Genomic DNA, 26,638 nt, shown 5'->3' with positions numbered 1-26,638 from the left:
TTTTTCCAACCCTTTTACTCTCAAGCTCTTTGTGTCTGCATTTAAGTTATGTTTCTTCTAGACAGTACATAGATACCACAAAACACCAAAGAAGCCGTGACTTTTTTCCTCCTTAATTAGCACTCTAATAATTTAAATTACAAAGCTAATGAAGACACCCTCCACCTTCACCAAACAGTTATAAGAATAGATAATAAGATAAAGAAGCTTTAACACCCTATTCTTTGGAAATTTTGCACAGCATTCCTTTTAGGTTATCTCTACAATTTGGGATTAAATGTTTATTCTGGGAGGACACAGATCAATGATTTTGAGTTTCTCAGTCACTCTATACCCTACCAGTTCTAAGAATACAAGGAAAACTTAAAAAACATTTCACTATTCATATCATAATAGTCCTTCACTGAAACTAAAGGAGAATGCACTTTTTTCTTATTGTTCACAAAACTGTGAACCAGGTCAGTGACTGATATACCAACAAAGCAGGTATGCAACATTTTACCCTCAACAATTTCATGACTCTGTTGCACATGGTACCTATGAGTAATGACCCATTACTTCTTTTAAGCAACCTCATGTGGACATTTCATCTTCTCCTTGCCAATCAATAACATGTATTCTTCTTCCAAAGTCTGTGTTTTCAAAACACTCGTAACGATAGATTGCATTCTCTATGAATACAATTTCATCCGATTCCAGTCATTCAATTTTTAGGAAATGCAATATCTCCATGTCATTTAGGTTACTATTTCCCTGGCTAACATGCAACAAGCAGGACACTCTGTTAACTACAATATCACAAGACTGGGACTAGTGCTCTGAATAAACCCCTATTTTCCTTAAGCTCAGGAATGTAGGCCTGAGAACTATCCAAGGAGCTAAGTGTGAGGAGCAACATCTTTGAATGAGCAAAGACAGACACATTTTTGTTGCTCTCTACTTTGGGAAGGCTGAAGATGTCAAGGTCATCATGTCTCATGCAGACCATTCTAAAATATCTAAGAGGACCATCCTTCTGCAATGTCATTGCTGAAATTGCTAGTGTCCAAGCAATGCATAATTATCTGACTCCAACCATAGTAAATTTATGGGCTGTTTTATTCTCATCATTTTCCCAGGTCTTTGAATTTATGTCTGAGACACCTTCATTGATTTTTGCAATCTAGGCAAGCAAGTCTGCCTGCCATGCCTCATCAGGTGATGACAAGGAATACAGGGGAAGTTCTTCTCGAAACTTTTAAATCATCCATTTGATTAGCCCAACAATTACAGATTTAAGGTGGCTCCAATTTTGGAGATAATACAGGTACTTAACGTTTAAAAGGTTACCACAATTTAAAGTTACTGAAGATTGGAAGTCTCTTCTGAATTAGACTCTTGTCCCAGGTAAGGTCTATTTCCTCATGAACAATGACTTTATGTTTTTCAAATAAGCTAAAATAATATGCTTGTCAAGCTTTTATTATTTATTAATAACAAAAGGTGTTTTTATAATAATTTGTAAGTTTCAAAGTATTCCCATGTCCATTAATGTGCTGTATTCTTGTTATAATTCTGAGAACAAGGGATTATTGTGCCCAAATTATAGCTGAGACCTAATAAAGTGGCAGAATCTTGATTGGAATTCAGTTCTTTTGATGCTATGTTAATGCACTTCACACTGTGTAATAGAGCTTCTCTTCATTAAAAATTTAATTGTCTTGATATTCTTACAGCATTTGTATGGAATAAAGATTCATAATGATTCAGAATACATAAGAGAGAAAATAAATTTAATAACTGAATTCATAAGCCATAGGGATTAAGTAAATTTTAGTGCATCTATAAATTAAATACTGTCTATTCATTAAAAGGGCATTATGTTGAATATTTATTATCATAAAAATATAACCATAATATGCTAAGAGGAAAAGAAATTTGCAAAAGACTATGTGTACACAGAATAGGCAGTCCAGAAATAGATGCACATATATACAGTCAATTGATTTATGACAAAGATGCCACTAAAATTTAGTAGGAAAAAATTCATTTTCAAGAAATGTCTCTAGAGAAATTGGGTATCTATATGAGAAAAAAAGATGAATCTTGCCCCATTATTTCACACCATATTTTAAAATTAACATGAAATGGCCCAAGAAACCAAATGTGAAAAAAATTTTTTTTTCCAGAAGAAAACAGAATATCTTCATTATCTTAGGGCAGAAAATAATTTCTTAATTAGTACGCAAAAGCAATATATATCAAAGAAAAGATGATAAATTATAGCTCATTAAATTTAAGAACTAATTTACCAAAAGATACCAGGAAGAGAATGAAAAATAATTCAAAAGGAAGAGATTTATTATATAAATATCCAACAAAAAGCTTAGTATAGTATATCTCAGAAACTCCTACAAACTAGTAAGAAAAAGACAAACCTACTTTTTTTTAAGTGGGGGAGAGGTAGAGAAAGAATCCCAAGGAGGCTCCATGACCAGTGTGAAGCCCAATGGGGGTTCAGTGTGAAGACCCTGACATCATGACCTGAGCCTAAATCAAGAGTCAGACGCTCAACAGACTGAGCCACTCAGGCATCTCACAAACCTCCTTTTTAAAATGGACAAGTTTGCAACATACAGGCACTATACAAATGAGAAAATCCACATGACAAATTAGCAAAAATCAATATAGTTAATCATTAATGAATTAAAAATTAAACATTCCTCTTAGCATAGCTAAATCCAGAAGACTGATCATACCGCTTGTTGGCAAGAATGTGGAGAAACTAGAACATTCATATCTTCTTCAAGGAAGCCAAACTGGTGCAAACAAATTTGAAAAACTGTTTGCCATTATTACCCTATTATCCAGCAAGCACACTCCTAGGCATTTTCCTAAGAGAAACATGTGCATATATCCATCAAAAGACATGTATAGGAATGTTCAGAGAAGTCTTATTCATAATAGCCAGAAACAAAACAACCCAAATGTTTATCATCAGAAGAATAGATAAATAAATTGTGACGTAAAATAGAATAGTAGACAGCATTAAAAATTAAACATGTTAACAATACAGAAAATAATGTGGATAAATCTCATAAGACATCATGTTGAGGAGCCAGACACACACAAAAAGTTCACACATTGTTATTTCATTTTTATAAACGTCAGGGATAAGGCATAATTAATCAATGGTGATAGAAGTAAAAAATCATTGCTGCCTCTGGGGGAAGTATACAATTGAACATTCTAGAATGCCAGGAATGTTCTTAATCTTGATTTGAGTGACAGTTATATGTAACTGCAAAGTCAGATGCTGCTTCAGTTTTGATGTGCTTCTTTATGGCCAGTGCCTTTTAGTCATTTTATTAAAGCCTGAGTTCAGCTATGACGCCTTTTTCTTCACAATTGTCTGGATAGTAACTTTGAATACTGAATTTGCACTTGTTAAAACAGAGTTTTAGAGCAGACACTCTTCCTTTCCACTCTCTCCCCACGTCCTTTTCCACATCTACTGCTAATGTAAGTTTCCGAAAGACTCCACTGAACCCTTCTAGTGTCAGTATGACCACAGCCAAGTAGCTTCTTCACCAAAGTTCCTTCTGCAAAAGTTACCAATAGCATCTCTAAAACACATTCACAGCACTCACAGCAAAGCACTTTTAAGACTCCCCCCAAATTTCTTTTGAAATAATGATGACAAGATGCACTTTTGCATTCTTGTCCCAGTCCATTTTTGCTCCAGCTTAAAAGTGAAGGAGTTCTAGATGGCTTTCTCTTTTTTAAAATTATCCCTGTTATATTTATAATTTTTGCTTTGAAATAAACAAAAATAAGAAAAGAATACCTCTTTTTGTTTGTACTGAGTAAATATCAGAGTTGGTTGAATTCTACCTTTTTTTCTTGCTTGCTTTGCTATGTGAGGTATGTCCAGGAAAAAAACAAAAACAGCCATAGAAATACGTGCATTCTCTCTTTCTCTCTCTTTTATACACACACACATACACACACACACACACACACACACACACTTAAAGAAGTCAGGGTAATCCATTTGGCTATGACACATAGGTTTTAATAACCAGCATCCAGTGAAGAGGCATCCCAGATATGGCTTTAGAGCAACCATGACACTGTTTTAGGTATAATATACATAAATCCAGTCAATTTGCTATGAGATTTAAGATTTAGAACCCACCTGAATCTTGGAATTCAAGCATATCAGCCCTAATTTCTCAGTTTAGTCAGTTTGTTAAAGGACCCAACCAGCATCACTCTTTTGCCCCCCTTTCTTCCATTCTACCATGGAATGGCTCAGAGTAGAGCACTGACCAAAAAGAGAAACTTTATGGTAGCCCTGATTTTAAGCCCAGAGCCTTGGCCCCAAACACACCTCTTCCATACTATTGTATTTTGGTTTCATTTAGTTTCCTGACCCTTATTCTAGTCCCAAAGTGAGTAGAAGTTTGAAATAGGATGAAAATGAGCTCCAACAATGTATTTCTGGTCTATCTTTTGAAGATCAGTACATTATCTAATAACTTACAGATCTGAACTTTTGATTTGTGAGGAATAAAATGAAGTTCTCCTTAAAAAATGAAAGGGTATGTGATATTATTGGGATATTCTAAAGTATCCTGAGGATCATGGATGGAAAGCATTAATAGAGAATAAATCACTAATTACATTAGTGGTCTGTTCTGCTCAACTCAGTGTATAACTTTTAACTATACCTGGCATCTAGTCTCATTGCTATAATTTACTTTTCTTGCCTTTTTAAAAACCACATGAGTTATTTTTAATAATGCTTTTTCAAATGCAGACCAAAGACAATCTTCATAATTCTCTCAGGTTATGAACAAAGGCACAGAAATAGGTGTCTAAATTGGAAGTTCTAGAGGGGATTCTCTCTATTGCTATGTTTTATACATTATCTAATTTCCTTTTGGCAACCACAGATTCTGAATTATAATTATGGTAATCATAATAACAATGAAAATGAGTGACATCTTTTACTAGCATGAACTATGCTCAACGTACTCCTTTGTTCTTGAGATGCAGGATCTCCTTCCAGAATCTGTGGAGAGCCCTGAACAGCATGATAGAAGGCTGACAAGTAAACAAGTGTTAGAATCTTTACTTTCTATCATCATACTGTCTGTCTCTCCTTTTTTTCCCAGCCATCCTCACCCAATTCCCAGGATCAAAATGTGCATGTGACACGTATGAAAGGGACAACATTGGTGTGTGTTTGGTAGAATTTCATTTTACTCTTCAACCACAATGCCTGGTTTTTCTTGGCACTAGCAGTGATATTCTTCAGCATACAATCAGTATTTTCTTCCTGGAGACAGCTCATTACTGATAACAGACGGTCTTCGAACAATCTTTGTAAATGAAAGGACTAGTTGTTTTTTTTTTTTTTTTAATAGGCTTCCAAGAAGACTATTTTGGGATAGATACAAATGAAGAAAACCTAAACAAAAATCAGCAGTCCTCCCTTTGGCAGCCCGTTTACAAGTTTCAAGTAAGAATTCAATGATGTTTTGAACATCAGTAATGATGTTTTCTAATGTATTCACCCTCCTGGAGATAAGCAGCAATCTGTGTGTTCCAACACTTTGGTATTCCCTGTTGAACTAGACTTTGAAGCACATTTTCTAACATATCTGCAATGCCCCCTGATTTAGCCTCCTCAAGGAAGGTGGAAGACCTACCAACTCTCAAGGTTTCAGTTTCTCCAGCCCTGACCATCATAAGTGTGTTAGATTGAGAAATTCAGTTGCAATGGAAAGCATAAAGTAAGGAACTAAGAGTGCTCATTTCACTCTCCCCTGACAGATATTGGCAGAGAGAAAATATAAATTTAACAGTGTCCTAAGGGCTCAGGTGAGTTTTACCTCACTTACGAACACCTTCAAAATAACAAAAATTGCTGGTAAGCCAGCTAACTCAGCCAAGAAGTTCCTTTTTCCACATTTTGTAATGTAAACTCTTGAGGGAAAAAATTGGTACTGCCCTTGTCAAATTAAATAATCGCTTCAGACACGTTAACTCCAGGCTGTTTTCTAATAATGATGGCTTGAGGAACAGGCGCATCTAGTATGTGTAAAAGAGATAAAGATGGAATGTGTGTTCTTATATTCATGATTAAAAATGGACCATAGAGAGTCTAGTTCTCTATAGATTTCCTTTGTTTCAATCAGAATATTTTTTTGCAAGTGGTGATTTTAAACAAAAATTTTCATAAGATTTTTTACATTGCCTACAATTCAACCTCAGTTTCTTGGGAAGGGGTGGAAGAAAAGAATCAGGCACATGCTGTGAATAAACAATTGGGTCTTCCAACCCTCTTAGTTCAAGACCAGGATGAACTGAGGTTCTCCAGCCTTCATATTTACCTCACAAAAGATTTTAGCAAACACAAGACGCCAAATACCATTGACATTTAAAAATACATGTTTTTTTTTTAAAGCATTTCTATTTTCTTGTGGAGCAGTTAACCACAAGGGTTTGGTTGTCAACTCATGGATGATTATCATGATATGATTCGAACTTTGTGACAGGATCAGAAAATCCTCCTCACTTCCTCGAGCAGTGCTGCTTGTCTTTATGGCATTTCTAAAGCTACCAAATATGAGATCAAACATGGCCAGCAATGCCTTTTTAAATTCAGTTTTAGAGTAATCAAGAGTCCTATTGCTGACTGCAGCAATATTTTCAGAACCTGTACCCACAAAGGTCTTCAAAGACTGGAGGCATAATTCACAGATTGCTAATTACCTGTTTGAATTCCATCTTTCTTTCAAAGAAGCATGTAAAAATATTTCTAATGAACTGTGCAATCAAGAACAAATAGACGAGATGGTTTCAATCCATAAGCCTACATATCAACAATGCAATATAATTACTTTAACCATCAGAATGTTTTATTTGTGTACCAAGTACACCAAAGCAGAGTCATATCTTAAGGAACCAGAAGGCAAGAGATAGGTGGGCAGACAGAAAGGGAAGGAAAGGAGAAGTGAGGATGAGAGTGGAAAAGAAAGAAAACAGCTGCTTGTGCGTCTCTTCCTGGGCCTCAGATCGCAAAAGGGAATTGATTGATGTGGTAACTGGCAGGGAGTGAGTTATCTATGTTTGAATGGAGGTCAGGTGAGGGAATGGATCCATTTTTCACACAGAAGAGTCATCCTGCATGCCCTAGCACTATTTTTGCCAGTGCTCCAAAAGGCCTAACCTCTTGTTGGAGAGACGATTGCTCCCTGAGATGGAAAGAGAATCGGGAACTGATAATAACAGGGTTGGCCTGACAGACACAATATCAGAGTGTCTGAGACAAAGGGACAAGGAAAAGCACCATTGTTTCTGACACCCATTTGGGAGGGGTAGGAGATACTCTCGCAGTTTATAGCATATTTCCTGTGCCAGGAGGTGTCCAAGTGGCCTGTGCCAACATCACTCAGGTGTCACCACTTTCACACATGTAGCCCATGTCCTGCACTAGACAGCCATGAGACCATGATGTTCTAAACTGTACTTCCTGTTAGTTAACTATTGAGCTTTCTGGATACATTTAGCCCAGGAGAAGGCAATCGTATTAAATTTCTATTATGTACTAGGGACTGCATACCAAATTTTATATGTATATACATACATGCTTATGTGTGTATATATAAAGAAATGTGTTTATATATGTGTCTATACAGAAAGACTATACTATTTGTATTATATAAAATAGTGGAGTTTAATACAGTATTTATATACACACATGTGTATATATAAATAAATATATGTATCTACTATATACATATACACACAACAGATATATAGTAGAAACTTAATATGGTATATTTTATACATACACAGATATGTGTATGTATATATGTTTATATATAGAATGTATTATGTGACTGTATTATATATAGTAGAATTTAATGCCATTTATATGTCTGAGACCATATACCTGAGACTATATACCGAGCATTAAATTCTTATATATCTGATATCAGTCATAACAGCCAACATATAAAGTCAAATATTCAGGGATCCCCGGGTGGCGCAGCGGTTTGTCGCCTGCCTTTGGCCCAGGGTGCGATCCTGGAGATGCGGGATCAAATCCCACGTCGGGCTCCCGGTGCATGGAGCCTGCTTCTCCCTCTGCCGGTGTCTCTGCCTCTCTCTCTCTCTCTCTCTGTGACTATCATAAATAAATAATATAAAAATTTTTTTTAAAAAAGTCAAATATTCATTCTGCATTCTGCATTCAGGCATTCCACACTTACTAAAGGCTTTCCTATGAACAGAGTACTGTGGCACATACTGTGGGGATAGAGAACCAAAGAGAATATGGTTCCTGTGGTCCAAATGAGCTTCAAGCCATAGAATACAAAACAATATGAAGCAGGTACACCAATGCAGTCAAAACCATATGCTAAGAATGTCCAAAGGAAGGAGAGATTGGTAGGACTTGGTCAAAGAGTGAGAAGGAGAAATGTTTCTTGAAGGAGATGCTTTTGAACTCATTTTAATGGCTGAAGGAGTAAGAGTTATATAAGCTAGTAAAGGAATGTGAGCCAGAGCATGAGGTAAGGAGGGTATGGCATGCTCAGGGATAGCAAGTAGATTCACTTGCCTGGAGATAAGGGCACAGCAAGGGAGCCAAGCTACTGGTAACAGGTGGGACAAGATTGTCTATTGGTGTGGATGCCATGGTGAGTCAGTATCAGAAGACGGGGCCATTATGGATATGGTCAGGGCTGACAATGTGGAAGACAAGGCATTTCAACTATGTAATGAAAGATAAATATTATTTCTATAGTCTGAGGTGTGATGTAAAAGTACATTCCAGGATAAAAGGATTGCAATAGAGAAGGGGCAGAAATAATAAAATATAGTGTGGACTTAGGGAATGGTACAAGTATGATAAGAAACTTTCATTCCTGGCATATATTATGGGTCAATAAAAATTTGTTGAATGAATGAATAAATGATTGATCATAGAGAAGTAAGGCAAAAAGAAGTTTCAAAATCTAGGTTGGAGCCGAACTTTGAATTATTAGACTAACAAGTCAGGTCTTTATTCAATAGCCAATGGGGAGACACTAAAGGATTTTAAAAGGAAGGAGTGACAGGATTAACACTGTGATCTGGAAGATGAATCTGGTATTGAGGTAAAGGTTGGGTTAGAGAGTGGTTGTCACAAAGAATAGGCTATTTCTATATCAAAGGAAATAAAAGTCAAAGATGAATTGTCTTTCAAGGCAGATCATTCATTCATAGACACACATTTTCCACTGTATGCCAGTCATAGATTTATACAAATCAGGGAACAAATGGCCTACAGTCCTACTCTCAAGTAGCTTGACTTCTAGGCAGTGGAGACAAACATTAAACAATAGGTATCATAAAAAATATAAATGATGTAGCATGTTTGAAGATGTTAAGTATTATGGAAAAAGTAGAGCAGGGTATGGGGAATTAGCACTGAGGGAAGAAGTAGGATGGGATGCTATATTGAATAAAGTTGTCAGGGTAAATCTCATGGAAGAGGGGTAATATGAGCAATGCCATGAAAGAGATGGAAGGAATTAGCCAAGCTTGTATCTGGGAGAAAAATATTCTAGGCAGATGGAATAACAGGAGAATGTGTAGCAAGTTCAATCAACAACAAGAATGGCAGTATACCTACTTCAGAGTAAGCAAGAAGGGGCAGAAGAGGAAATGAAATCACAATAAATCCAGGATAAATCTTGAAGGTTTTTTACAGGCCATCATAAAGACTTTGGCTTTCACCCTGAGTGGACCAGGAAACTTTGGAGCATTTGAGGCAGAGTAACACCATCTGGCTTATACTTTTTAAGGAATACAGGAGTGTGCATTGAGGGAAACTGTAAAGGAGAAAGGACAGAACAGGGAGATCCATGAGGAGGGCACAGCAGTAATCCAAGTGAGACAGGACAATGGTCACACTAGGATACAACAAGGAAAGTGGTCAGAAGTGAGCAGGATATATTTTCATGGTGAAACCAATGGGATTTCCTCCTGACAAATTGGATAGAGGTGTGAAAGAAAGGGAAGAGTCAAGGATGAGTCAAAGGGTTTGTGTTTTGTTTTAGGCTGGACAACTAGAAAGATAGAATTGCTATAAAATAAGGTAGAGAGGATTGAGGTTGGAACAGATGTGTGCATGCAATTCAGTGCCTGTCAAGCTCAAGATGTCTATTTAACTATCCAAGCAGCTATGTTCAATAGGCAATGGTATGTAGGGGTCTGCGGAGAGGTCTGAGATAGAGACATAACTGGGGGTGTGCTCCGCATATAATCTACATAAAACAGGATGAGACAGGATGAAATTACCAAAAGTGCAAGTACAGATGAGGGAGAGAAAAGAAGAGGATCAAGGACCGGTTACAGAGGCAATCAACATTAAGACATTACGTGGAATAACGGTGTTGTCCCTAAGAAAACAGATAATCTGAGTATGGTGGGAAATGGTTGGTTCAATAAATGAATTCTATTTTCTACATGTTATGTTTGAAGTGAAATTATGAAATTCATGTGACAACTAATGGTGTGCTGGTAAATATTAAACAGGGGAGAGGAGTATAATTTGTAGACTTTGCCAGTTTCTCTAGTGTATGTGCTCCTATCACCAATTTAAAACTACCAACTTGCTTTAGTGGCTGATGGAAAAGACCCAAAACAAAAATTTATTAATTTTTTGATTTTGAGAAATCAGCCCTAGGGTGGGGACAACTAAAATCATAGGAAAGGATCAAATCTTCAGAGGACATATTGTGATAAACAGGAGAAAACTAAAGGCAAGATATGGGTAAGTGTTCCTATTAAGGGGGTTTGAGAGATTTCCAATGAAGAAAGAAGAGCAAGAAGCTAAATTCTGGAACAGTTTTATAAACTGGGATCATTTTGCTACTGTTGCAAAGTATTTATTCTCTCTTTTTTTTCCTACTTTTTCCCTGATAGGTGAAAGTACATCAGACTCAGATAAGAATTTTTTTCTTTTAGCCCCTGAGAGAATGGGCACAAAATTATTTTCATATCTATATAAGAATTCTCATATGAACTTGTTTATGAATACTTTTAACCACTTTCAGCTTTCCTTAAAATAAAATGTCATCAGGATATCTACATACTCCAACACAAATATCATTTGGATTTTCCAAATGGTCAATGTGGTTTTTCAGATATGTACAACAAAATTTTAAGTCAATTGACATTTGATACAAGGCGTTGGATTTAGCAGCCAAAAGCCCTGCTATGATTAAGAAAAACCATGAGGAAACAGTTGTGTCTAGACAGTTTGCTTTTTTGAGTGCAACTTAGCTTCACTGATAAAGAATAGATTCAAAAGAGTATGGTTAATTCTTAGTCACTTAGATACAAGTCATGCTATGGATAATGAGACATATAAGAATCAGACACATACTACAACTTTTTAAAAGCTCTATGTATCTTTGAAGTACAGTCCATATGTGTGGTGATCACATTTCTAGAATTTTTCAGGACAGTCTCATTGTCCTCAGAAATGTATTTGTAATTGTCAAATCATGTATTCTAATTTTTGCATTTGAAAAACATGAACACTGTTAGCAGATTTGTGTTGGGCTAAATTAAATTTAGATTCCACCCCCAATGTCTGCTGGATGGTAGACAGAACCCTACTAAATCTAAGGATTCCTTGTAGAAAATGCACTCAAAGCCTAACCCACATGCTCCTTGGGTCTCTGCTTTCAGGAGAGCTTGGCCAGCACAAGCTTGCTATAATATTACAAGTTTTCTCAAATTGTAGTTGAACGTTCGCCCTAGTTTTTAGGACCCCCTCTGAATCAAAAGAGCTCTATGTTCACAGGACATTGAAATTATGACTTGAAAAGAAAAAAAAAGCCAGTTATTGCATTTTCCCTGGATTGAAAATCACACTGAAGACAGTGAACCTCTTCCAAAAGGCAAAGCTCTGCCTCACTATTTGGGGTCCTTGTGCAATCTCCCTCAGGACCCATACACAAAATGAGGACAATACGGAGACCTGCATGTTCACATAATTGATCCACTTTCATCCACATAAAGGGATGAGAAAGTCTCAAATTATTAACAGTCCAGTGCTTTTACAGCTCCCACCTACCATGCACTTATCGCTTTCGGATTTCTCCTAATTGAATTACTCAGAGCAGACCAAATGACCTTAGTTGTCCAAGCACTATTTATCACATTGTATTGTAAATGAACTACCTTATTGGAAGAAAATATTCTCTTGATCCATTTTCCATCTTATAGTAATTATTTCCGCAGTGTCCTAATTTTTCCATGACTTTTCTTTTCAAGAAACAACTATTAACTTTCAACATAGTGACCTTGTTTGGATGACTCTGTCCCCTCAGGTGACCTTGAAGCAAAAATTATAGAAGCATCAATTGGCAAGTTTGCCAGCATTCAGCAAAGTATGAAAAGGGTAAGAGCTCTTCATTTCCCAGCACTGGCATTCATCATGGAAAGACACATAAAAGAAAGGGCAAATTCCAATGACATGCATCCAATAAATTGGAGACTCTTGTCACAGTAAACGCCAATTCAGCAGTTTATAATCACAATGCATAATACGGCTACATTACTTATTTTTTAACCCTCTAAACAGAAGCTTTTAATACGGGTCTTTCTGTGTATTCCTCTTTATCACTGAAAATCCTAAGTACTGTCAGCTATGAGGTCATCTTTCTGAGTCTGTTGAATTTCATCCTGACTATTGGTAACAAATCTTTTTTTGCAATGGCATCCAATCAAGCATCATAGATTGTGAAGAAATCTGAAAGATTACTTCATTTCAAGTAAACCATGAGCAAACTAAACTAGAGGGGAAATAAACTACCAGATTGTTAATAAACTATTTGCATGTTCAACAGACCCAGAAATTCTCTTAGCAATTTGCATGGCACTTCATTCCCTTTAATCTGGTAAATGGAGTCCAAATTCTTTTGCCTGAATTGGAGTTAATTCCAACAAATCAACAATCAAGATGAATCATCATTCTTAAATATATTTATTTATGAATCAATAGAGTATTGTTCAATACAGATTATAATGTTGTCAACAGAGGATCCACACTAAGTAATATTCTCTATTATATGTGTTTGATTTTTTTTTAAGGTAGTATGAATCCTGTAACCAAAGTGCACGTAATAAGGTCAAACATACTTATGGAGATTTCCATGCATGTTTAGGCTCTCTCACCTCTTTGTTATATTTTACCAAGTGTATTATTTAAGGTAGAGCAGCAACATGGAACAAGCACTGGCCAAAAGGAATCACAGGTTTGGGGTTAAAACCAATTCTCTGACTCTTCTGAATTCTATTAGTCATTCAAATGCCCTGGGCTTCAACTTCCTCATTCAAAAAACTATTTTCTGAGGTCATATGATCCTATAGGTCTGTGTTGCTACAAGCAAGCACCAGATTCACAGCAGGTTTGTGCTCTCTCTCCCTCTTCTTCCAAAGCAAAGCAAAGCAAATAAAATAATAAAATTAAATAAAATAAAAAAGACAGAAAAGGTGGCAAGGACACAGCTGGCTCTAGTTTGTATCTGAGATGGTGCTAAATTTCCCAGTTTGGCATGCCTGCTTCCCAAGCACTGTGAGAATATTTGTTAGCAGTGAGAAGTACTACTGGGGCAACCCTTGCTCAGATGTTCTGATGGTGCTCTGAACCCTATTAAACAATACCTAGCTTTTAAAAAATGTTTCTCAAGTTTTAGATTTCTAGATCTTTTCATGGTTCATGTCTAGTTACCACAGCATACATACTGGAATTTGAACAGTTAGTATTTCTGGTACAGGATTGGTCTAGGAAATGAGGTAAAATATTTCCTCCACCTAAAATAGAGTCTTGTTTGAGATCATCTTCAAATAATTGCCATTTATGGAAGTATATCATTTCTTCAGCTAGATCTACTTAAGAAAGACGCTCTTAGGACATTTCTAAGGTACAGCCATGGGTTTCTGGTATTGATTTTCACATCCAATTTTGAGTTTGCTGGCTACATGTTATGAAGCCAGTCTTTACTACATTCCACCAAGAATGTCAATCGGTTTTCCAGGCTGTTTCTACTCCCTGCACTCCACACCCCTGAGGCAGTGGTCTAATCATCTCACATGAGCCCTGGCTGATCTCCATGCCCACAGGTGGAGTTGGACTCCAAACTAGATCTACTAACAAGACTAAGGTCTCCTGCCCATACAATGCTATTTCAGGCATCTCAAGGGCTTCCCAGCCTTAAAAACAAAATTCCACTTTTCTAACTGATGCTTCAAATATCTTTAATAAAGACATGCTTTGACTCAGTACACATTTTCCTGAGAAAGGAAACATATAACCCGAAATCTATATAATCTGACAAAGTTGATTAATATCAAATCCCTTCCTGAGGATGGACTTTAAAGGAGGAGCCCCACTGGCTGGTGAAATGGGAAAAGTGCAGCAAAAGGAGGTGGAAGACACAAAATATGTTGCTTCCGTTTTGCTTCATTATTATTTGTAATATAGAATAATTCCATCTCATGAGGTTCTTCTGCTAACTGATAATAAGTAAACACCATTTACTGAGTCACTCAATAGTGAGAGGTAGCATCCATGAAAATGCTGGTAAGCTCCAAAAAGTCTCTCCGTAAAAGCAATGAGAACACTGGCAAATATTATCAGAATTTACTTTATAACTCTGAATATTAGCTGAAGGGTTGCAGCAATTCACAAAACTTTTTGTTGTTGTTGTTAAAGGATAAGTCTTGTTAAGAAAAGCAAGCTTCATTATTTGCCCTATTTCCACCCCTACCCCTTAATTTGCAGCACTCTTAAAAACTGACAGCCACTATCACTGTTACAAACAGCAGTCTGGCAGCCATCACAAGGGGCAGAATAGATCTGAAGTGCCTTCAAGGCCCCAATTCCTAGAGAACTGGTAATTTTTTGATCTGTCTAGTGGTTCCCCAGAAGACCCTATTTGAAAAGCTATCTTTTTATATGACATGACTTAAAGCTCATCTAGTGTGAAAAGCCTTTGTTTGAGGAGTATTTGCCCTCCTAAAAAAAATCAGAGGCAACTGTTTAACACTGCAACAACCTGAGGCAGTAGGCAATAATTCAGACAATTGACTAAGCAAAAGCTTAAAAGATGAGATGTCCATAGGAGGCTGTGAAAATCTCCAATATATTCCTAGTAATCTAGAAGCCCATGTGCATGTGTAGTGCATATGGCTAGGACTATGTGCATGTTCAGGAAGACCTAAGAAACTCTACCTTCTTGCTAAACTTGACATTCTCTGCAAGCAGAAAATGAAGGCTAAGAAGAAATGGCCTAGCTGAGTGCTGAAGTACAAAAATAGAGCTCCTGGTAAAGACTGGGAGCTACTTAGTTCCAGGCGTTTAAGGAAATCTCTATCCAATTATTAGCTGACCATTAAGAGACCTGAGCCGAGACTCCAGTGGCCATATGCAAAAAAGAATTCAGAGTTTACAGAATTTGTTCCAAAAAATCACTGAACAACAAACACCAACAGCAACAGTGGGGAGGAGGAAGAATCTGATTTCCAGGGTTCCCACATTAAATTAGCTTAATTGTTCAGTTTTCAACCAAAAAGTAGGAGACATACAAAGAAACAAGATGGTATGGTCCATAGACACACAGGAAAAAAGCAATCAATAGAAACTGTCCCTGAGACAGACCAAATGTTGAGACTTACAACAATGACTTTAAATTAGCTATTTTAAATATGGTCAAAGAATGGTCACTAAAGAGAGTATGTCAGGGATCCCTGGGTGGCGCAGCGGTTTGGCGCCTGCCTTTGGCCCAGGGCGCGATCCTGAAGACCCGGGATCGAATCCCACGTCGGGCTCCCGGTGCATGGAGCCTGCTTCTCCCTCTGCCTGTGTCTCTGTCTCTGTCTCTCTCTCTCTCTCTCTGTCTCTGTGTGTGTGTGACTGTCATAAATAAATAAAAATTAAAAAAAAAGAGAGTATGTCAATAAAAAGGTAGAAATTATAAAAAGGAACCAAACAGGAGTTCTGGAGATTAAGAGTATAGTAAAGGAAATGACAAGCTGACTACAGGAGCTCAACAGAAGATCTGAGGAGGCACAATTAAAAATTAATGAGCTTTTATTGGGTATTTACCAACTCCTTCCAAAGAAAAACCAAAACTATTAATTTGAAAAGATATATGCACCCATATGTTTGTAGCAGCATTATTTACAATAGCCAAGATATGGAAGCAGCCCAAATGTCCTCGGATAGATGAATGGATAAAGAAATTGTGGTATATACACAATGGAATATTACTCAGCCACATAAAGGGATGAGGTCTTGCCATTTGCAACAACATGGATAGATCTATGGGGCATTATGTGAAGTGAAATAAGTTAGAGAAAGACAAATACTATATGATTTCACTAGGCATGGAATCTAAAAAATCAAAACAAATAAATGAACAAAAAGCAGAATCAGACCTGTAAATACAGAGAACAAACTGAGGGCTGCTGCTGAGGAAGGGGGTGTGAAGGGATGGGTAAAATGGATGAAAGGGAGCGGGAGGCACAGGCCTCCAGTTATGGAATGAAAATATCACAGGGATAAAAGATAAAAGGTACAGTAAAGGGAATACAGTTAGTGGCACTGTGATAGTGTTGTATGGGGACATGGCATCCACACTTGTGGTGTGCATGGTATAGTGTATAAACTTGTTGAATCACTATGTTGTATACCTAAAACTAATGCAACATTGTGTGTCAACTATACTCAGATATACAAATCATCATCATCATCATCATCATAGTAATAAATACAATCTGTACTTCATGATACAAAAGGTATCAGAGAAGGGGTGTGTGTGTGTGTGTGTGTGTGTGAGAGAGAGAGATGTTAAATGTTGAGTTTTGGGAAAGTGGTGTCCAGGACTATCACCAAATCATATATATGTACATTTTAGAAATAAAACTATTTCAAAACAATTTAGTGAGCTCAATGAAGATAGGTCAATTGAAATAATCTGGTAGAGAGAGAACAGAAAGAAAAAAGAATAAAGGAAAATGAATATAGCCTAAGAGCACGGAGTAGATTAGCATATGCTAATGAAAGCCCCAGAGGAAGAGAGCAGGAGAAAGGGGCAGAAAGAATATTTGAGAAACTAATGGCTGAAACCTCCCAATTTAAAGAAAACCATCAATCTAGGTATCCAATAAGCTCAAAAAACCCCAGGCGAGATAAACTCAAAAAAATTCACAGCTAGATAGACACTTCATCCTCAAATTGTTGAAAGCCCAGGACAAAGAAAGAATCTTGAAAGAATCAAGAGAGTAACAACTTATCATACCCAAAGGATCCTCAATAAAACTAACTAACAGCCTGATTTCTCATCAGATATCAAGGAGGCCAGAAAGTGGTTGTTGGGAAGTGGGATCAAGGGGGACCAGGAGGTACCAACAAAATGGTGGCGGACCCCCCACCTTGTTGCCCCCACCAGCAGACCACCCGAGGACACCTCATCAGGGGGAGACTGGACCTTTGCAGGAAACCTGAACCGCACCTTACCCAGACCCCATATAAGGGCACGGGCAGTTATTGCCCCAGGCCGATTCCACCAGTTACATGCCTAATACCTATCGCCTGGCACAGATACCCCACTCCTTACCCGTCCCCCCTTAAAAAGCCCACTTGACCTCCCCTGCAGGTGACTTCCCCACTCTCTCCCTCCATTGTTGGTGGAGGAACCTCCCCGAGAGCACGTCCCGTTAAAAGCCTGTTTCGACCAACTTTTACCTGGCCTATTTCATTTCACCACCAATCGGATTAAACCTGACCGTGGTGATACAACAGGATCAAAATGCTGAAAGAAAAACGACTGTCAACCAAGAACTCTGCATCTAGCAACACTATCCTTCAGAGATGAAGAATTTAAGATAGTCACAGATGCAAACTGAGAGAACTTATTTGCTTGCTTTTCTGCACCACAAACATACAGAGGGAAGCCCTTCAGGTTGAAATGAAAGGACACTAGACAATAGCTTGAATCTACATAAAGACATAAAAAAGCGCCGTTAATGGTAACTATTTAGGTAAATGTAAAACGTGGTATAACTTTTTGTTTATTCACTTATAACTCATTTTGTCTCCTATCTGATTTATTTATTTATTTTTAAGATTTTATTTATTTATGAGAGACACAGAGAGAGGCAGAGACACAGGCAGAGGGAGAAGCAGGTTCCCTGCAGGGAGCCCAATGCGGGAATCCATCTGATCCCAGGACCCTGGGATCACACCCTGAGCCAAAGGCAGACACTCAACCGCTGAGTCACCCAGGCATCCCTCCTATCTGATTTAAAAGACAACTGCACATATAATACTTGTGAATATGTGTTGATGGGCACACAACAGCTAAAGATATTTTCATGACAATAGTAGCACAATAAGGGGGAGGAAATGGAGCTACATAAGAGCAAAGATTTGTATACCACTGAAATCATATTGAAAATAACACTAGAGGAGCGCTGGGGTGGCTCAGCAGGTTAAACAACTGCCTTCAACTCAGATCATGATCCCAGGGTCCTGGGATGGAATCCCACGTCAGGCTCCCTGCTCAGTGGGGAGCCTGCTTCTCCCTCTCCCTCTGCCTACTGGTGCTCTCTCTCTGTCAAATAAATAAACAAAATCTTAAAAAAATAACACTACAATATATCTATATAACACAAAGGAAGGCTTTCATGGGCAAAACATTAAAGGCAGAAGACATAGAAAACATAGCAAATCAGCAGAGGTATATTCTACTTTATCAGTAAGGTCATTTAAGGTAAATGAATCGAACAATCCAATTAAGAGAAAGATATTGGCAGAATATATAATCCAATTACATGCTGTCTGCGAGAGACACACTTTCAAGATGCAAAGAGGTGGGAAGTAAAAAGATGTATCATGCAAACAGAAACCAAAATAAAACCTGCAGCACTTATACTGACATTAGACAAAATAGACTTTAAACCAAAAGTGTTTCTAGAAATAGAGACATTTTACGATAAAAAAAGTCAATCCATCAAGAAGATATAGCAATTATAAACATATATGCAACCAACAATAGGATACCAAAATACTTGTAGCAAAAACTGACAGAATTAAAGAAACAGACAATTCAACTATAACAGATGAAAAATTTCAACAACCCACTTTTAAAAATGTATAAAAAATTAGCAGATGATCACCAAAAATACAAATCTTGAACAACACTATAAATCAACTAGACCTTACAGATATTTACTCAACACTCCACCCAACCATAGAACATATATTCTTCACAAGTACACATGGAACATTTTCCAGGATATATTATACGTCAAGCCATAAAATAAGTCTCATCAATTTTAAATCTATATTACTAAAATGGAATGAATAAAAAAATCAACAGCCAGGTAATCTCTTAAGTGATTTATATGATTTTAGTTAATTCTCAAAAATATTCAATGAAATATGATATGATTGGGTATAAGAAGCATGATTAAGTATGATGATTATCCACTTATTACAGATGAAGAAACTATAGTAGCCAAGACCATTGACTTCCCTAGGAGGGAACAGTTCATACGAACAAAGATGGGAGTTAAACTTAATGTTCTACTTATGTTTGAGGTCTCAGCTTAAATGCTGCCTTACCAGGGATAGTTCCCACCCAATCTACACAAGGTCCCTCCTGCAATTCACTCTTATAGTATCCTATTCTTTCTTCATAGAACTTTCCACAGTGTGAAATTATGTATTTCTGGGTATAATGATGAACAGGGGGATAATATAACTAGTGTGAGAAACTTGTCCTTGTTTGCCTGAGACATTCCCAGGGTTCCCACTGATAGTTCCAAGTACTGGGAATCCAAGCTCTGGGGAAGCTAGCATGGTTGGTCACTACTAAGGAATAAACAGGCTATAAGTGTTTCACCATTGATGCCACACAACAAGGTATTCCCTCCATAAACAATCAGAGCTAATATCGGAGCATAAGGGTTACAGCCAACCCTCTTTCCCCTGACAATCGTAAGTGGCTCCTAAACCACAGGAGCATCTCTGCATCTACCCAATACAAGGTGCCCCCCTCAGTCACCATGGACACACACAAACTAAACAGAGATGGGGTTTTAACCCAGGCTTTTAACAAAACTAGAAACTCTGCGAGAAGGAACTACCAATTTGGGTACCATTACTGTTTGTTTATTTGTTTATTCTTCTCAGAAGCTATTTATTCCATAAGAGCAGGGTGCTCATATTTTTGTTCCCTATTGGATCAGCAGTATGTGTGAAATGCCTGGCACCTGGTGAATAGTCAATAAATACTTGAAAAAGGGACCATGCAACTTCTAAGGCCTTGCTCTTAATCACTATTTATTACCTTCTTTGATGTAATACTTTAATTTTCCTCTTCAATAGTAACACAAGCTGAGAGTATGAGCTACTCATAAAATCACAGATATGATGTTATCACAATTAAGGTACAGAATAAGCTTTTGAGGTAATTATTTCCATTTTCCAGACAAGGAAACTGAAGAAAAAAGAGATTAAATAACCTATTCAAGACCTCAAAGTTAATTCGTATTTGTTCCACAAATTTGCATTATAATTTTCCAACTCTATCATACTTGTGGCAAGAAATATATCTGTATCCACACAGCGTAAAGCACGAAATATCAAATGCTGTACAAATGTTCTTTATATAGACCGCATCTCATGCTTCCAACATTGTTTATCATACCAATCTGGTAAGCTGAATATTTTTCATATCTGGCATAAAGGCAGTCTCAGCTGGGCCCCTCTCCCATTAATAAAGTTTAAGTTAACACAGAGTTCTATAAGGTCATAGTGGTAATAAACCTCTGAATTCCTCAGGCACCAGCAAATTTTGAGTCCATACTCATATAATTTGCCAAAGTTGTTTCTTCTAATTTCTAAGGCAATCAAGGAAACCACTTTCTTTCACTTTTAATTTCTAATTTATTCTATTGTCTATAACCAACATGGCTCTTAAGTTCTCCCTTCTTCTTCTCCTTCTTCTTTTTTTTTTTTTGAAAAAATCCTCAGGTGTACAAGTATGATATTTAAACTAAACTCCCTAAAGCTGAATATGCTTTATCTTCAAACAGCAGAGAGGAGGGAGGTGAGTTGAAATCTTCAAATATATATAGATTCATGGCTAGCTTCAACTGAACTCCTGCCCTTGTCAACTCGTTTAGAACACAATTTTCCAAATGCCACTGCTTTCTGGGATTCAGGGGAGGGTAAGAGAGCTCTTTCATTTCATTAGATTTGTGTCAACTCCATTCTGAGTTTCTAGCAATGGGGACTCTTGGAAAAATATGCTGAGTTCCCCTTTGGGGCTGGGCTGCTGCAAGTCTGGCACCACAAAGCACTGAAAGTAAATAAAATGGCTCATATTGTGCTCCAGTCACGAGGGAGCCCAAGAGATAGGACAAGGAATCCAGTGGATGTGCCCAGACTCTACCTCCAATTGCATGCTGCTGTTTTCTCAACAGTCAGAGCTGTAGCCATGGCCAAATTGCACACTTGGAGCCAAATCCTCCCTCTGCTCTGTGTAGGCAACTTCATCCAAAGTCAGTAGGTGTGGAATGCATATCTAAAAGTGACATTTGGCAATACTGGCATTTAGTTCTCTTATCGACCACATACTTACTATGCAGTAAGTGCCTTTCTACCAATTTCTGCACAAACGTGAGCCTGTTTGCTATTATCAGATGGCAGTGCTTGCTGTACAATTTCCTCACTTTTTAAAGCTTTTTGTGTTTTGCCAGTCAGGAGCACATTTTGCAAGTCCCTGGCAAACACAAATGTACTTTCTCCTTGGCTTAAACACTTGTGGAAGCCAGATGAAAGAAATAGCTCCCAGGGATAGCTCAGGATCTCATCAGCTCATCAATGAAGTAGTCCTCTGCTTCTCCAGTCAGGTTTTGAAGGGATTGTGTTTCCTTAATTGAAGAAGTAGAAGTGCAGAAGAGGGTAAGTGAAGAAAAGTGTTGAAGTTTCATCTCATGGAGAAGCATTTTCTGATCCTTCTCTCAGCTCTCCTTCCTCAGGCTGAGTTGTTGGTTTCTACTTCTTGTGTGCATCTCACATCCTAGTGTGTAGGAGTGGAACTTACCAGGTACACAGGTCTCCCACTGTCCAGTGTGGGCTCCCTGAGGCAGGTCCAACGCAGTGTGTATCTCCATATTGCTGGCATGTAGCAAGGGGTCTGGCAGTCAGGTCAAGAAAAATGTGTTCTCTCCCTACTCTGTGTTAGGCACTGCACCACTGCCCAGGAGATAGGAGGGGGTTGCATACTTTTACCCCTTGAGGAACTTAGAGTATAATCAGGACACGGATGCTTAAGCATAACATTCATGCACAATGTGAATCGAGGTTATATAGAGTATGACCAGGGTGCCAAAGAGAATACAGCAGATGTGTGTGTAATCCTGGTGGCATAGTCCAAGAAGACCGCTGGGAGAGGACTATGCCAGAGCTGAATGCTGACCATAAACAGGAATTACATTAAGAATGAGCAGGACAGGGATTTCTAGACATGGGGAGAGTTCTCATGGGGGAATGGCGTCTGGTCTGCCCTGCAAATCTCAATATCTGGGCTGGGAGTAGGCCATTAAAACTGGAGAGATGGGCAATGTCCGGCTAACCAAGGATTTTATCTTTAATCTTATAAATTTTTAGAAAGCTAGACATTGAGTAATTTCAACACTGAGAAAACAGATTTGTATCTGTTTTAAACAGTTTGAATTGGGAACTTAATAAAGAATATGGATTTTATTTGCACAAGACAGAAAACAAGGAGCCCAACTGGGAAACAATTCTAATCATCTCGGTGAAAGGCAAGGGGAGCCTGTGTTAAGGCAGTTTTATTAGGCCTGTGAGGAAGACGATGCAAGAAACATTGACAAACCAGAATGGGGAAGATATCATGCTGGGAAGTGAGTGGTCTGAAGTACTCACTGGGCCTTGGGTTATGTGAACTTGAAGCCTAGAGAAGAGAGATGAAGATTATATTATATGCTTTCAAAATTTATAGGAGTCAAAATAATCCTTGAGAATGGATGAGATTCCCCATGAAGAACTTGTTAAAAGAGCAAAACAGCAGCTGGGAATTCTTGGGGGAAAAATACCATTTGGAAGGGGCACTGGGGGAGAGGTGCCTCTGAAGGTGATGAGACCTTCCAGAGACCTACATGTGTAACAAAGATAGGGTGGGATCCAAGAAGCTCAGCAGTAAATATTCTCATAGAAAAGGCAGAAAACAGTGTCAATGTCACATTGTGGTAAAATCAACATAAAGTAATGGTGAATAATTTCAGCAATAAAATAGTCTTTGAAGACCTTTTCTGTAGTAAAGACACTCATATATATTGTTTACTTAATACATGATTGAATTGAATGAATGAGACCAAGTCTCCAGAGACTGTGTTTCCTAAGGAACATGGCTTAATTTTTTTGGGTGAAGGTTGAGTTTTAGAGGAGCCCAACCTCTAGCCTTATAAACCCTTAATAATGGTGATGCAAAACAAGTCATTCTGTCCTTTTTTTACACTTTTCCTCTCCATATGCCTTGCCACCTTGCATATTAGCAATGATAGATGGATGAGACAAGCACTAAGGTGGAAATGCAGAATCCAAGGATGAGCTCCCTTCATCATTTGCATAAATACGACCTAGTCCCACATTTCATGTATATTTAGGGTCACAGGTCTGTGTTTGGAAAACGCTGATAATTAGATGCCACAAGGTCCATGTTTTAGCACTGGCTCTTTCCTTGTCCACCTCAGCACCCAGAAGAGCTAAGCCCACTAAGGTATCTCTGGCCCCACATGTCCTTATCCTTGAATTGAAACAACAGACAAACGGACTTCTATGTTCTTTTCCATTTTAAAGTTTTTCTAGACACTCACTCTCTGATGCCTTTGAATTCACTCAATAACGCTCAGCAAAGATTTCAATCACTAATTCAGTCCCTGGAGACTAAAAGTTTTATACTTTAACAAACAGAACTGAGTGTTGTTTGTTCTCGAACCAAGCTGAGATTTATTTTGCTTGCTGCAGTAGCTCTTCGTTTCTGCTCTCCCTGTTGTGTGTGTACATATGCCTTCACTTTATATTCCTGCCTTTCTCTCTGGAAGTCTGAGAAACGCTGGTTGCTGCCAATGCGTACGCCCATGCTGACTGATCCAAGGAGTGGTACCCAAATCCGTTCCTCCATGTTTGACTCACTGCAGGGAAGGAGCACACTGCCAAGCTTGCAGTTTCCACTGTTAGAAGAGTGACAGGAAAGCAAGATGAAAGAGTAAGAAAAGAATTAGAAGAGGTTCTGATTACAAGTGTGGCTTGCAGCACAGTGAGAGGAGAAACACAAACAAATGACCTGGCTGATTTCACTGTAAACATGCACATCTCACAATCACATAGTTCAAGATTTTTATATCTACTAATGTCTTGCCTGGTGTATTCAGATGACACACCATATGGACAGAGGCAATGTTTTCCTTAATCCTTAGTGTAGTGTACAGCCTGAACTATCAAAGTTCTGTCACCAACACTAACAATAAAAAGAAATGGTACTCCTGCTGAAAACCAGTGACTTGCTTTCAGTATGGAAGCTGCTAAGGGCAGGGATCCTGTTCTCAGAGCTCACCAGGCAGTGACTCAATAGCAAAACCAGCAAGCCCATCTTCTTCTACTGAAATATATCTAAGTCCTAAATTTTCTGGGTTTTCAAGGGTTGGTGCTTTGGAACTGCTTTGCAAAGGTATTTAAAAAGACTGAATTGCAGAAAGCAAGCAATATTTTGATGTTTAGAAATCAAGTTATATTAGCTGATATCCTGAGGCTCCCCCAAAATAACAGTCCACTATTTGATATTCTTGAATTAGGAAAGCTCTCCATTATGTTCAAATGAGAGAACAGCCAATTTACTCCTATCTCAACTAGCTGGAGCTCTAACTTACGTGTATTTCCAGATATGTCTCCACTGGGCTGGCCAAATGGCAGCCCTTCTCATTCTGCTTTGGCACTCATACTCCATTGGTTTTCTTTCAAGGAGATATTCATGAGTCCCAGAGCCCTGATTTTGACTCTTATCATTATAAGAAATGTTTAAGAAATATATAACATCTCTACCAAAGTGAATTGAAATTAATTGGCTTTTTGAGGAGTTTGCAATATTATCCATAGATATCTGGAGAAAACCTTTAGGTGATGTTTTAAAAATATGACATACAACCAAAGTATATTAAATTTAATTGTATTTTAAAATTTTTGCAACATGTCTGCGATATCAGTAGGTAATATGCTACAGACTGGAGCTGAAAACCAGTCCCTAATGATAACAGAATCTTCCAACAGAATGACTGGCAGTAGGGGTTGGTGCAGAGAAAAAAGAAAAATAGAACAAATGGCTATTTCTCTTTCCACACAAACAACATTGTTTACTCCTAGAATATGCTTGTTTATCTCATTAAATTTATGATTCTTGGACAAAGTCAGTGCCTTATGTTACCAGCCTTTTATGAATGAAATTTATGGTATTCATTGCTGTTATTTCATGATAAAAACATTTATCATTGCTGTGCCCTTTGATCTAAACAGGGCCATGGGCTGCTATACTTTTATTTTTAGAAACAGAGAAGAATCAATAGATGATACCCAGACACAAAGGAGAGAAAAGGCCCATAACCTATGTCATAATAAAACTACTCTGAAGAAAAGTTGGGGAAAAGATGAGCTGTTTTGTATATGCTTTAGTTTGCCCTTGAAACCAGAGGGGCCTGTCTGAAATATCACTTCCACCTCCCAGCTCATTTGATTACAACCCAGTTCTATATACCTTTATTTCCTGGTAGGAAATTAGCAACAATCTCTAATCCATATGCATTTGTACTCTCACATTTAGAATGTTTCTGCCTTGATTTTACATTTTAGAGTACTGAAAACCATTGATTTCTAATTATAATGGTGAGCTGCATTTCTAAAAAAAATGTAAAACTCAATAAAATAAATTTCATTCATATCCCCATTCCAACAGGCACTATAGAAAAAGCCCACTTGGGGAGAACTTCCCTTTTCTAAAAGTATGGCAGGTTAAATTTTCTGTTTCCCTTTGAAAGCTCCCAAAATGATTAAATAAAACCTTTATAAAAGCATAGCTTTTCAAAGCCATCTTGGAATTCATGAGAAAAAAAGGAATCCCAGATAAACTGAATCCCCAAAATGAAATAAAAGCCAGCCCCAGAGAGGTAAGCCAGCATCAAAGCCTCAGCTGTCCTGAGGGTATTGGCCAAATTGTGTGACCTTGACTTTCTATTTGGATGGACTGTCAGGGCATACAAGGTTGTAAGAGATAAGAATTAGGGTCTACTTCAAGTGAGGGACTTAATTGACCAATACAAAGAGCTCGAATTTGTGGAAGAGTAAATAATAAATAATAATAGCCATCAGGAAAGGAGAATAAGGGAACTTGCCTACCATAAACTTGATACTAAGTATGAGGAAAAATAAATCTCCCTGAGAATTAGTAATCACAAATCAACCCTCATGGGCAATCTGGGATTTGTAACCCACATTTGTGCT

At 37.8% G+C, this 26,638-nt stretch overlaps 1 protein-coding gene and 1 pseudogene across 1 annotated transcript in view; both read right to left on the bottom strand.

Moving 5' to 3' along the window:
* The window catches only part of HS6ST3 (heparan sulfate 6-O-sulfotransferase 3), a 625,872-nt gene that overhangs the window by 158,462 nt on the left and 440,772 nt on the right, over positions 1-26,638 (bottom strand). The gene's annotated exons all lie outside the window — the stretch shown is intronic.
* Positions 574-24,272, bottom strand: LOC129516313 (ubiquitin-conjugating enzyme E2 variant 3-like; annotated as a pseudogene).

This window comes from Nyctereutes procyonoides, unplaced genomic scaffold (genome assembly GCF_905146905.1).
Source record: "Nyctereutes procyonoides isolate TBG_1078 unplaced genomic scaffold, NYPRO_anot_genome, whole genome shotgun sequence".
In the NCBI taxonomy this organism is placed as follows: domain Eukaryota; kingdom Metazoa; phylum Chordata; class Mammalia; order Carnivora; family Canidae; genus Nyctereutes; species Nyctereutes procyonoides.
Note: the sequence above shows the minus strand (reverse complement) of the source record. Positions and strands in the feature narration are given on the sequence as shown.